The sequence below is a fragment of the Zingiber officinale genome, chromosome 9A (genome assembly GCF_018446385.1).
Source record: "Zingiber officinale cultivar Zhangliang chromosome 9A, Zo_v1.1, whole genome shotgun sequence".
Lineage (NCBI taxonomy): Eukaryota > Viridiplantae > Streptophyta > Magnoliopsida > Zingiberales > Zingiberaceae > Zingiber > Zingiber officinale.
Window position 1 is genome coordinate 62721549 of NC_056002.1, and position 13119 is coordinate 62734667.

Here is a 13119-nt window from a genome sequence, read left to right on the forward strand (position 1 = left end):
CAAGCAATACTAATTTCTTTATAATAAGCTTGAATAGTTGAATACAATACAAAAAAAAATTAGAGAGCTATTTTGTGAAATTATAAAACATGCATCTACCTTAATATGAAATTGTCTCTATGTTTAAATGTCTATAACAAGGATTATAACTCCTAATTGTTAGAGTAATCCCAATAGTTCGTGCGGCCATATGTTTTAGTGTTTGGGCAAAGGGTTTAAGTTAGATTCACCCTTGTATTTGATATATGTATGTGAGTGTGTAGGTTTGCAGGATACACATATAACTTAATTTGATGGCTTCGGGTCTAGTGAAGGATGGATCATCCGAGGGACCGTGGACAAGACAGCAAGGACAAGGGCAGAGGGAAGCAACTTCGAGGCATATGTGAAGGATAGCATTGGGGACGAGCTGCAGGCTTGAATGCATCCGAGGGAAAAGAGCCAAAGGAAATAGGCTTGAAGGTAAGAGGTCAAAGCTACGAAGAAGAATCAAGTGAGTTGTAAGGGTTCGAGTGTGAGGGAAATGTACTCAGGAAGGGAACCCCTAGGTTTAGGGTTGTGCCAGTCGACTAGTACTAGGACAAGTCGACTGGGGGTGAGCACAGAGAGTTTCTATACTCGAACAGTAGGGATCAGTCGACTGGTAAAGAGTCATTGGCCAAACATCAGTCAACTGGTGCAAGGACCAGTCGACTGGTCGGTAAACAACCTTGTTGTTTCTTCCCAAGTTCTATAAGATGGAGCTTGGGATGGCTGGCCAAGGTAAAAAAATTAGACTCAGTTAAAGCCTAATTAGTAGTTACTAAGTTCTCAAGTGCTTGTTCAATCCAAGAGATCTTGGTGAGTGTTGTGGTGAGATTTCTCCACCCACAAGGAGTTGCTTGAGTAGTCGAAGTTTACCAGGATCTAATCCGCCGACGAATAGGGATCGTCCACCTCATGAACATCTTAGTGTAAGAGCCCTAATCTCCAAACCACGTTAAACAACATGTAGTGGTTTGCTTTCTTATTCTTGTCTTTAGGTTAGCTTTTGTATTCATATTTGTATTCATTGTATTCTGCTGTGCTAACGAATATGTAGGTAGTAATCGATTGGGGACACAGTCTATCCTGGTAGTACCCCAAGGTAGTTTTGATATGATCAAACAAGTTAAGTTAGGTCATGTTGTGTTTAACCTTGTGTCTAAGTGTGCAGGAGCTTAGGAGCACAAGAAGTAGAGCAAAATACACAGCTAGCGAGAAGGACAACACAGGAGACAGCCGACGGGCTCGGTGCGTCTGAGGGACGAGGTGCTGCGGAAGAGTACATAGGGCAGATGAGAAAGAGGCACACGGCGTTTCCGAGGGCCGAGAAGGCGAAGTGGAAGGTTGCTCGAGAAGGCCGAAAGTTGGGTTCGGGTGAGCCTTATTCCGGATGGCTGGAATCACCCAAGCAAGCGGAGCAGGAGTAGAAGACCCAGACCGGGGCGAGAATTCTATCCCCCGACATGGATGTTGACCACTTCGACATGGGCGCTCGGAACCCCATTTTCATCCACTTCGACATGGATGTTGACCATTTCATCAGGGATAGAATTCTATCCCACTCTAGGTGCTTGGAACGCTTCCAGGCACCCTGACCAAGACTATAAATACATCCTTTGTCCAAAAGCTAGAGAACAACAAGCAATTACTAAAACAACACTTGTTCACTTTCCTTTCTAGTTTGGCTTCTCATTTTCTGTGCTTACACTGCTGTAAAGAGGCTTCTCCACCTGAAGGAGAATTTAGCGCTACTCTATTCCTTGGATTAACAATCTCCTCAGTTGTAACCAAGTAAATCCTCTGAGCCTCTACTTTTTCAGTTTATTTATTTATTTTATGCAAGTGTTCTTTTAAGTCCGAGAAGGGTTCGTTTGTTTTTGATTTTGTGCAGGGCTATTCTACCCCCGTTCTAGCCGGCCAACGGTCCTAACAAGTGGTATTAGAGATAGGACACTTCAGGAGGACTAACCACCGATCAAAGCATCGAATTAATGGTCGGACCGATCATATACCCACCGAAATTTGAGGGGGAATTCACTAGTTGGAAAAAGAGAATGCAGATATTCTTTAAAACTGACTTTGAATTACCTTTAATAATGAAGTTCGATTTTGTAGCACCCGAGGGTAAGGAAGAATACTAGTGGATGAAGAAGGAGCAGGCCTACTACGTGGAAAACGACAAAGTAGACTTCCATCTGCTAATCATCCTTCCACCACAAGAAGTCAACCGGATCGGCACCTACAACTCAGAAAATGAGCTTTGGGAGAAGTTCCTTGAGCTACATAAAGGGGCGTCCGAAGCCAAGCTCGCGAGACGGGACTTACTTCGCAACTAGCTCACCAACCTACGATTTGAAGAAGATGAAATGATTACACACCTTCACTCGAGGATTAAGGAGCTCATCCCCGGACTTTTGAATCTCGGAGAAAAGGTAAGCAACCGATATTCACTAAGGTACGCTCTTAATGCATTCCCTAGAAATACAAAATGTGCATCATTAGTAGATGCCTTCTATATCTCTAAGGACTTGGAATCTATTACCTTAGAAGAATTATTTTCAACTTTTGAAGTGCATGAATTGAGATGTGCAGGTACGAAGGAGCCGAAGCACAACATCGCCTTCAAGGCAACGAGAGATGAACATGAGTCAAAATCCTCTCTCGACGATGATGAAATGATAATGATGGTAAGGCATTTTAAAAAGTTATTTAAATCAAGAAAAATTAACCATCTGCATGGTAGAAAGAAAAGGACAATCAGATGCTACCACTACAACGAAGAAGGGCACGTTAAGGGCAACTGCCCTAAATTAAGGAACAAGGATAAGGACAAAGGAAAGAAGTCAAGTACGATCTCTACCTCCCGATAAATTATTTAAATTTGTTAAATTATTAACTAAAGATTGTTGCAAATTAGAAAAAGAAATTAAAGAGATAAAATTAATTCTAGCAAAATCTTGTCCATTAGAAGTTTTTGATAAAATAAAGCTAGAAAATGACAATTTACAAAAAGAAATAAAAAACTTGAGAAATAATACATGCACATATAGTACAAGTGTTAGAAAATATAACCTGAACTGGTATTTTAAATATCATAAAGGACAAATTAGAAATATTTCAAAGAAATATGTCCCTAAGAAATTTCTAATTAACGTAGTTAGAAGGAACCTTTACTGGGTTCCATAGTATTATCTTAATTAAAAGTCTAATTGGACTTAGGGCTTTCAAAGAATACATTAGACGTTTAATTTTCTTATGATGTTTTATCTAGAAAGTGGTTGTTGCTCCAATAACCAAGAAGGCCTAGTGTCTCGCCACAACCTGGAAGCCAAATATTGAAATAAAATATTTAATGGACTAATTGATAAAGCATTAAAATTGAAATTAGATAATGCTTTAAATAGTTACTCAATTTTTTTTACTTGGAAAATTCTCAAATTTTTCTCTGCTAATTTGTTTAACTTAGAAAAAATTTTCATTTTTTTAATCTATTTAACTTAAAGTTTTTAAGTTATTTTATAAACTTTGCTTTACCAAAATTTATTTTATACGTTGCACAAAATTTTTTTATATTTAAACTTAGAAACTTTTTATGCTTGAAATTTTTTTACTTAGAATTTTTCTTTAACTTAAAGTTTCTAAATAGTATCGCAATTTTTTTTATATCAAAATAATTTTTAGAATCTTTAAAACTTGATAAGTTTTTTCAAAATTATTTGAAAATCAAAATTACCCTTAGATTTTTCTTGGTACCCCATTTTTTATGTGATCAAAGGGGATAAGAAAAAGATTAAGTCTAGGGAGAGGTAGATTGGTAGATTAAAAAATTATTATTTTTTCACTTTAATTACCTTTATGCTTATGTTAGTTTACCCTAACTTAACTTGGGTTGCTCACATAAAAAAGGGGGAGATTGTTGGTAACCCAAGGTAATTTTGATGTGATAAAACAAGTTAAGTTAGATCCTATTGTGTTTAACCTTGTGTCTAAGTGTGCAGGAGCTTAGGAGCATAGGAAGTCGAGCAAAAGATGCAGCTAGCGAGAAGGATGGCACGGGAGAGAGTGGACGGGATCGGTGCGTCTGAGGGACGAGGTGCTGCAGAACAGTATGCGGGAGACGAGAAGGAGGCGCATGGCGTTTCCTAGGGATGAGAAATCGGAGCGGATGGTTGCTCGAGAAGGCAGAAAATTGGGTTCGGGTGAGCCCTATTCCGGATGGGCGAACCCAAGTGAGTGGAGCCGGAGCGGAAGACCCGGACCAAGGTGAGCAGCACCGAAGTAGAGGGCCCGGACTGAAAAAGCCAACCCTGTTGACTTTTAGGGTCCGGGCGCTCGGAACCCTATTTTTATCCACTTCGACGTGGATGTTGACTGTTGCGTCAGGGATATAATTCTATCCCACTCCAAGCGCCTGGAACACTTCCAGGCACCCCGACCAAGGCTATAAATACAGCCTTGGTCCATAAGCTAGATAAGAACAAGCAATTACTAAAACAATACTTGTGCGCTTTCTTTTCTAATTTAGCTTCTCATTTTCTATGCTTACACTACTGTAAATAGGCTTCTCCACCTGAAGAAGAATTTAGTGCTACTCTATTCCTTGGATTAACAGCCTCTCCAGTTGTAACCAAGTAAATCCTCTGAGCCTCTGCTGTTTCAGTTTATTTAATTGTTTTATGCAAGTGTTCTTTAAAGTCCGAGAAGTGTTTCTTTTGTTTTTGCACAGTGCTATTCAACCCCCCTTCTAGACGTCCAACGGTCCTATCATATCCAACCCCCCTTCTAGCCAGTCATACAAGATTCCAATAATTGGTATCAGAGCCAAGGTCACACTTCACCGGACTAACTGCCGAGAAGAGCAACGCTTAAGAAGATGACCGGCTTGATATAACCGCCAAAGTATGAAGGAGGAAGCCTAGGGGACATCACATTTTGGATGGTGAAGATAGAGATCTTCTTCGACATGGATTGGGACACCATGATGGTGATCAAGGACCCGGTTGAAGTCCCAAAAGATAAGGGAAGAAGCTCTGACCACGACATTGGATGGAAGAGCAAACCTCATGATCAGAGACAAACTCAAAGGTAATATCAATCTTAATAGATATATTGTCTTCTATGTGATAAGTGGTGTAGGTGAATATGAGAATGTCCATGATTAGTGGATCAAAGTGAAGATGGTTCTAGGTGAAGAACTTAAACCTACACAAGAAGAAGAAAAACCCAAGGAGATGGGTTTAATTGCTCAACTTGAGGAGGAGCAAACGGAAGTTGAGCCATGCTCAACATTCGAGGAGGAGAAGGATGAAGAAATGTCATCCGCAAGTGTGAATGAGGAAACATCCTCAAGGGTTGATGAAGAATCTAAGACAAGCAAAGAAGAAGTCTTGGAAGTCAACCTAGTGAGCATCTCCATCGAAGTGAAGTCAAAGGACCACATCACTTGCTTCCGGTGCAATGAGAATGGACACTACAAGAGTAGGTGTTCGTTGGGTAAGAAAGAGGTAACTCCTAAACTCAATTCAATTCCTTTAGAATCTAATTTGAGTTGTAGGAAGAAGAAGAAGAAGAAGAAGAAGCACATTAGATGCTTCACGTGTGGTGAAAGAGGACACTACCACACCAAATGCCCAAGGAAGGGAGAGCTCAAGAAGTTGGAGAATCTAAGAAATGGGAGAATAAGAGGAGCTCAATTCAAGGGGAAACTTCAAGGGTAAGGAAGGTATACCCTAACTTGAATTGTAATTCAAATTCTTATGTTCCCATGCATGCTAGAAATAATTTTCATTATTTTCCCATGCAAAATTTTGGCTTTAGATATCATGATAGGAATAGGGTAAATGTATATCATAACCCTAGGAGACCAATTCATGATAAACCTAGACATGTTAGATTCTCATTACCTAAGCAGAATAAGGTAATGGAGAGCCTAAGAAAAAAATCCCAAGAAGAGGAGATATATGCCTAGAAAAATGGGCAGGTATAGGAATATCCAAGGTGGGCATGTTGACTCTAGGTTTAGGAACCTAGAAAGGGAAAATCAAGCTTTGAAGGCAAAACTTGATAAGCTAGGAAAAATCCTTAAGAGATTCAATGTTGGATCTAAGGGATTAGATATGGTGTTGGGTAGCCAAAGATCCAATAATGACAGGTTGGGGTTGGGATACCGATTTTGTCCCTCCAAGGCCAAAAAGAAATCATATGCTAGGGTGACAAATGATAATGGCAAAGGAGAGTCATCCAAGGCCAAGGAAAAGAAATATGCTAGGGTTGCATATAATTATGGCAATGATGAAGTGTCCAAGGTCAAAGAAGATAAGGAAATCTTCTAAGAGGAATCATTGTGGTTTAACCACAATATATGAGTCACCTAGGGTGGTGGCTAAGGTTAAGAGCTCTAAGGGGAGCTTAAAGAGTCAATTTGGGATCCATGACCAATGGATCTCAGGCGGGTATTACTTGGAAGTCTAGAAGAGCCAAGGAATGTGCCAAAGTGGTTTTGGAGACGGACTTGAGTCTTCAACCTAGGGAATTGGTACACTTGGGATGTGTTTCATGCAAGGAAATATGACATTGGGGTCATATTGCATGATAATTAGTTTTCGATGTATAGATGCCATATAAATCTGTTGATACCCCAAGGTAGTTTTGATATGAACAAACAAGTTAAGTTAGGTCCTATTGTGTTTAACCTTGTGTCTAAGTGTGCAGGAGCTTTGGAGCACAAGAAGTCGAGCAAAAGACGCAGCTAGTGAGAAGGATGGCACGGGAGAGAGCCTACGGGCTCGGCGCGTCTAAGGGACGAGGTGCTACGAAAGAGTACACAGGTGTGCGAGAAGGAGGCGCGCAGCGTTTCTGAGAGACGAGAAGCCGGAGTGGAAGGTTACTCGAGAAGGCCGGAAGTTGGGTTCAGATGAGCTATTCTGGATGGCCAGAATCACCCAAGCGAGCAGAGCCGGAGCGGAAGACCTGGACTGAGGCGAGCAGCACTGGAGCAGAGGGCTCGGACTGAAAAAGCCAACCCTATTGACTTTTAGGGTCCGGGCGCCCAGAATCCCATTTTCATCCACTTCGACGTGGATGTTGACCGTTGCATCACAGATAGAATTCTATCTCACTCTAGATGCCTAGAACGCTTCCAGGCGCCCCGACCGAGGCTATAAATACAGTCTTGATCCAGAAACTACAGAACAACAAGCAATTACTGAAACAACACTTGTGCACTTTCCTTTCTAGCTTGGCTTCTCATTTTCTGTGCTTACACTGTTGTAAAGAGGCTTCTCCACCTGAAGGAGAATTTAGCGCTACTCTATTCCATGGATTAACAACCTTCCCAGTTGTAACTAAGTAAATTCTCTAAGCCTCTGCTTTTTCAGTTTATTTAATTATTTTATGAAAGTGTTCTTTTAAGTTCGAGAAGGGTTCATTTGTTTTTGATTTTGTGTGGGGCTATTCTGTTGGTACAATCGACCTATGCTTGATTGGTATGATCAAGGTTTTGTTGTGTGTGTCAAAGAGTTCAAGTTAGACTTTCATAGGTGTTTGATATGTGTGTTTGAGTCTTGCAGGACTTGGTGAAACACACATGAGGAGCTTGGTGCAACTAAGCTTGGGAAGCTCATCCTAGGGCTTGGATCCTTGAGTCGGTGAAGGATATGTTGGAGTGTATACTAAAAGCCTAGCTTTTGTAAACATTTATTTGTTAAAATAAAAGAATCACATTGGTCAATATTTGCATTTTTTTATTAAATGTAATTGTTCAATTAATATATATAGTAGACAACATGGAGTGTGGTGTCACACTCAGAAGATCATGTTGTCGGTTCTCTATAAATTATAAACAGTTGCTCGCGACTAAGATAGAAAGGAACAAACTATCAGTATAGTCGTAGTGTAATTAAGTATTAGTTTATCTTGACTAATAAATTACACTAATACACTTTAAGTGTATTGAGTAGGATCATTTAGGTATGTTCTTTTTGTACTGAATTAGTAAAAGAACTAAACCTTAGTTATTATGGAAGTGTGTACTCTTAATCCTAATATAATAACAAACACATATATTTAATATTTATTTCTTTGATTTATCAAAGGGTGAGGTTTAGCTCGATAAATCAATATGCCCGATAAGTTGGGAAATGATATTACTTATAGTGCGTGTTGTTGATTATAGAAGGAATCTGTGTCCTAGTTATCTAGGTTGAGAATGCCCCCAAGAGGAGCTCATAAGGATTGCCATGTTAAACCCTGCAGGTGGACCTAGTCCGACATGACAATAAAGTTGAGTGGTACTACTCTTGGAGATAGATATTAATTAAGTGAGTTGTCAGTAACTTACTTAATTAGTGGACATTCATAATCTTAAACACAGGGAGACTAACACACTCATGATAAGAAGGAGCCCATAATGTAATTTGGGATTGGTGCAGTAGTGCGGTAATAACTCTCTATTGGAATGAGTTATTATCGATGAACTTGAGTTTTGTGTTCGGGGCGAACACGGGATACTCAAGCTCATCGGAAGGCCAAAACCAATTTCTCCTCTAGGTCTCTGTCGTAGCCTCATTATAGCCTTAAGTCCATCCAAATGTAAGGCTCTTCTTGGTGTCCAAGAAGGGGGTCGGACCATTGCTTGGTGACCAAGCAATGGCCAACCACATCCTCTTGAAAGGTGTCGACCCTATAGCTTGGTGACCAAGTTTGTAGGGGCCGGCCATAATAATGCAAAAAGGGAGAGTTGTTTTGAATTTTTAAAATCTTCTCTTTGTAGAAAACTATATGTTTTAAAAGAGAGATTTTAATTTTTAAAACTTTCTTTATTTGAATTAGGCCACATGTTTAAATAGAGAGTTTAAAAGATTTTAAAACTTTCCTTTTTTAACCATCCTTATGGTTTAAGAAAAAAAGGAAAAGAAGTTTTAAAATTTAAATTTTCTATCACCATGTTAAAAAAGGAAATTTTATAAGAGAGTTTTTAAATTTTAAAACATGGTTTTAATTTTTAGAAACTTTCCTTTTTTAACTCATACTTTAGGAAAGAGATCTTGTAAATTTTATAAGAGGATTTCTTTTTGTAAAATTTTTAAAAATTATTTTTCCTTTCCTTTTAATTGTGGCCGGCCACCTTGCTTGGTGCCCAAGCAAGGGTCGGCCAATAGGATTAAACCAAATTCAATCCTAAACCAAATAGGATTGATCATAACCATTGATTGGTGATTGATTCAATCAAGAGGAAAGAAAAGGAAAAATAAAAAGGGAAAAGGAAAAACTCTTGGATGATTTTATTTTTTGTAAAAGGTTTTTCCTTATTTGCCTTGGGCAGTAATATAAAAGAAGGGGTGAGGGGGCTTCATGAGATACAACTCTTATTCTTTTGCTTGGGTGATCTCTTGGTGGCCGGCCCTCTCCCTTCTTCCTCTCCCTTTGCTCTCTTCTCCTTGGTGGTGGTGGTGGCCGGATTTTAGAAGAAGAAGGAGGAAGCTTTTGGGTAGTGTTCATCTTGGAGGATCGTCGCCCACACGACGTCCAAGGCGAGGCGAGGAATACGGCAGAAGATCTCGAGGTCGTTAGCTTACAAAGAGAAGGTATAACTAGTAGTTTTCTTCCGCATCATACTAGTTATTTTTCTTTGTGTGAATTCTAAATACAAGAGGCAATTAGATCTAGTTTATCAAATTTATTTTTCGATTTTGTGTTTTCTTCTTTTTCGAATTTGTGATTTAATTGTTCCTTTTGGTTAACCTAGAGTTATTTAAGGAAATAAATATTAGCTTTTCTTAAAAGGCTTTGCCTAGGCGGTGGTGGTTGCTCCCATATCCAAGAAGGCCATGTGCCTCGCTATGCAGTCCTGGAAGCTAATTTTGGAAATTAATATTTATGGAATTAATAACCTAGGTAGATTTGAATCAATAGTGTTAAGTTCCGCTTGCGATTCAAATCTAAACCATTAAGAACAGATAAGTTAAATTTGGAATCAATGATGTTAAGTTCCGTCTGCGATTCCTTATTTAACTTCTAAAGAACATAATAGGTTATTTAAGGAAAGGTTCGACACTTGTACAAAAATTTTTTTTACAGTGGAACCCGTACGTTTTCCTAGGATTAACCAACAATTGGTATCAGAGCTAGGGTTTGCCTCTGTGTATTTTTAGAATTCAAATAGGTTATGCACATGTCATACATAATTTAGGTAGGAAAATAGTAGGATGTGCTAACTCTTTGGTTGCAGGCTCCAACTTTTATGGCTTATTGATATTGTGTGTGATTAGACCCTTGGACATGTCAAGGGCATTATTTGTGTGCATGATTGTATGTATAAAATACAGCAGGAGCTGTATTATTTTTAGAATTTTATTTTCATTCTAGAATACATGTACATTCCCTCGTGGAATATAGGATCGATATATGTAAAATTCTATTTTTGTCGCGGATCGGATTCTTGCGAGGCGAGGTACTTTTGGAGCACCAGAGGCGCAGCGGAATAAGAAGCAAGAAGGATGCGACAACTCGACCCGATAGCGGTGGCTAAAGATGGCAGCAGCTAGGGTTGGAGCATACTGAAGACAGTGATGGAAAAGGCCATAATAGTTGGAAAATTAATTTTCAAATTTATTGCTTTTATTTACTGTGATGTTTATATGCATGTGATGAATGCTAGCATAGGTTAAAATCCTCATTTCTAAATAACTAAGTGGGAGAGAGATTTTAATAAATCCCATGGTCTCCATTACTGGTTTGTAAGTGATGCAACAAGCTTGCGTGTTGGCTCTAAGTGCCTCCCTCCACAACGGATGGGTTTGTTGCGGATCACTAGATCAAACTTCCTTTTATGGATGGTTAAAGGAAATTATTTAGAAGAGTGTGATTTTCTCCAACTGAAGGGGCACAATCCTATTTAATGGACTTAGTATCAAGTAATGGTATACACTTAGACGCATTCAATAGTATCCTCCCCAATGGAGTCACTGCTATTGTCTTGTGTGACCAAAGTGAAACAAACTATTAATTTTATTTGTCATAAAGTTAGGATGACAAGATAATAAAATTAATGGGTCACACCCTTCTCTTACAAATGATGAATTTGTATACGTCCACACTAACGTGGCATGCAATATTCACGGTGATTTGAGGTGTTGGTTAATTTAAAATAGTATTGTTTGAGGAATCAATATTATTCTAAATTTAGAGTCTTGACCAAAGTTACTTTTTTGATTCTTAGGATGACTTTCAACCCACTAGCCATTATACTGAAAGAGAACAAACTTACTGGTCCCAACTATATTGATTGGAAAAGAAACCTGGACATAGTTCTTACTGCTGAAAGCTATAAGTTTGTACTGACTGAGGCTTGCCCTGATGCACCTAACGGTGACTCTACCCCAGAGGAGATTGAGTATCATAAGAAATGGGTAAAAGCTGATGAGATGGCGCGGTGTTATATTTTGGCATCAATATCAAATGTATTGCAACATCAACATCAAGATTTACCAACAACTTATGATATAATGAACAATCTTAAAGAACTCTTTGGGCACCAGAGTCGGACTGCTAGGCAAGAGGCAATGAGAAAGTTAATGACAACCACCATGTCTGAGGGGACACCCGTAAGGGACCATATCCTCAAAATGATGGCTTATCTGAATGAAATACAAGTCCTTGGAGGAGAAATCGATGGGGAAACCCAGGTCGATATAATTCTCCAAACGCTACCCAGAAGTTTTGAGCAGTTCCGCCTGAACTATAACATGAACAAAAGAGAGTATACGTTGGTGAAACTTCTGACAGAACTACAGGCAGCAGAAGGAATATTTCGTCACAGTTCTCAGATTCACTATGCTGAAAATGGTTCTACTTCTAAGTCGAAAGGCAAGAAGAAGAAGAAACAGGTCTTTTCAGCAAAGAAGGTGAATAAACCTCAGAGTACAGGACAGAAAGCTGGAATGAAGAAGCCGAAGGGCAAGTACTTCATCTGCAAGAAGTCTGGACATTGGAAGGTGGACTGTCCTCGTAGGAACCAGAACAATAAAGGTATATCTCATACTCTAGTAGTTGAAACATGTTTAGCGGTGTTATCTACCAGCACCTGGTGTGTAGATACGGGAGCCACTGATCATGTCTGCAATTCTTTGCAGGGGTTCCAGGAAACCCGGTGACTATTTGATGGAGAGATAACTGTCTACATGCGCAATGCTACTAAGGTGGCGGCTATTGCAGTGGGAGACGTTTACTTATCTTTTGATAGGAATATAAATTTGATTTTAAGAAATTGTCTTTATGTACCCAGTTTTAGAAAGAATTTAATTTCAGTTTCTAAACTGTATTTGGATGGATATTCAGTCTCTTTTAGTAACAATGTCGTTATAAAGAGAAATAAGGTGATTATTTGTTCTGGTGCATTAGTTGGCAATTTATACACTTTAAATCCAATTTCTCCCACAAAGCAAAATATGGAAATTAATAACACATCTTCTAACTCTAATAAGAGAAAAGATCTTTCGGAAATGAACCAAACATATCTTTGGCATCTAAGGCTTGGACATATTAATTTAAGTAGGATTCAAAGGCTTGTAGCCGATGGACTATTGGGTTCATTAGAGTTGGAAAACTTTCCAACATGTGAATCCTGCTTGGAAGGTAAAATAACCAAGAGACCTTTTAAGGCCAAGGGGTATAGACCCAAAGATGCGTTAGAACTGGTTCATTCTGATTTGTGTGGTCCTATGTCTATCTAGGCAAGAGGTGGTTATGAATACTCCGTCTCCTTTATAGACGATTATTCAAGATACGGATATATTTACCTGATGCGCCGCAAGTCTGAATGCTTTGACAAGTTCAAAGAATATAGGACTGATGTGGAGAAATGTCTTGGTAAAAGTATCAAGACACTACGGTCTGACCGTGGTGGCGAATACCTCTTTGGAGAGTTTAGGAATTACTTATCAGAAGTCGGGATTCAATCCCAATTGTCTGCACCTGGTATACCCCAGCAGAATGGTGTGGCAGAACGAAGGAATAGGACTCTTATGGAAATGGTTAGATCAATGATGAGTTATTCAGAATTACTGAATTCGTTTTGGGGATATGTTTTAGAAATAG